We start from the raw sequence: 1,353 nt of genomic DNA, 5'->3' as shown, positions 1-1,353 counted from the left end.
AGGTGATCCGCCTGCCTCAGCCTCCCAAAGTGCTGGAACTACAGGCATGAGCCACCACACCTGGCTAATTTTTTTTTTTGAGACAAATTTGACTTTTTTTTTTTTTTGAGACAAATTCTTGCTCTGTCGCCCAGACTGGAGTACAGTGGCATGATCTAGGCTCACTATAACCCAGGCCTCCCAGATTCAATTTTCATGCCTCGGCCTCCTGAGTAGCTAGGATTACAGGCATGCGCCACCACACCTGGCTAATTTTTTTATTTTTTAGTAGAGATGGGGTTTTGCTGTGTTGGCCAGGCTGGTCTGGAACTCCTAGCCTCAAGTGATATGCCCGCCTCAGCCTCCCAAAGTGCTGGAATTACAGCCATGAGCCACGGTGCCTGGCCCCAACCTGAATACTCTTAAATAATATCTGAATTTCATATACGTAACCACCATCACCAGTGAGGCAACTCCAATCAGATAAACAGTAATGTATACCTTTCTCTACTCCAATTAAAAAACAAACAAACAGAACCCTTCAATACTGTAATACTGAATATCGGCCTCATCGAGGTCTTGGTAGCACTCTCTAGATCAACATGCCAAAGAGAGAACAAACTTCCACTCAAGACAAAGCCAGAATGTGCATCAATCGCACGGGGCCAGGGAGGAGAAGGGTACCAGGAGGGAAGAAAAGCATCACAGCGGCTTCCCAGTTCACAAGTTGAATTTGTCTACACATAAGAGCAGATGACAGAGCCTCTGATAAAGTCCAGCTGACCAAAGAAATCATTTCAAGTGAGGCCATCAGCGTCAAGTCATCATGTGATACTGTACTGATGTTGTACTGAGTCAGTCCACATCACCAGCCATTTGGGGATCTACAGTGTCTCAGTCACCTGTGGACAGGGAAGCTCAAGGGCACCTTGTTTTTTTTTTCACTCTACCTTGAGGCCCCAACCTCTGATCAATCATGCACCTATCTCTAACAACAGACGGGCCAGGCCTCCCCTTGGTCAGCAGAAATAGATTCTTTCCACCTCACCACAAAATGCTTCACGTTCTTATTCTAGAAACACCTGGCAGATGAGAAGCTAGGAGTCACTGGATGCGTCCCTCTGTCTTTGTTTGGGTGCTCAGTTTCAACTCCTTAAAAGCCATCCTTCTGGCCGGGCTCGGTGGCTCACGCCTGTAATCCCAGCACTTTCCAGCAATTTGGGAGCCCGAGGCAGGTAGATCACCTGAAGTCTGGAGTTCAAGACCAGCCCCATCTCTACTGAAAATGCAAAAAATCAGCCAGGCTGGTGGTGCATGCCTGTAATTCCAGCTACTTGGGAGGCTGAGGCAGGAGAACCACTTGAACCTGGGGGG

This window comes from Colobus angolensis, unplaced genomic scaffold, assembly GCF_000951035.1.
Source record: "Colobus angolensis palliatus isolate OR3802 unplaced genomic scaffold, Cang.pa_1.0 Scaffold300, whole genome shotgun sequence".
Lineage (NCBI taxonomy): Eukaryota > Metazoa > Chordata > Mammalia > Primates > Cercopithecidae > Colobus > Colobus angolensis.
The sequence above is the reverse complement of the archived record's forward strand: the minus strand, read 5'-3'. Positions refer to the sequence as shown.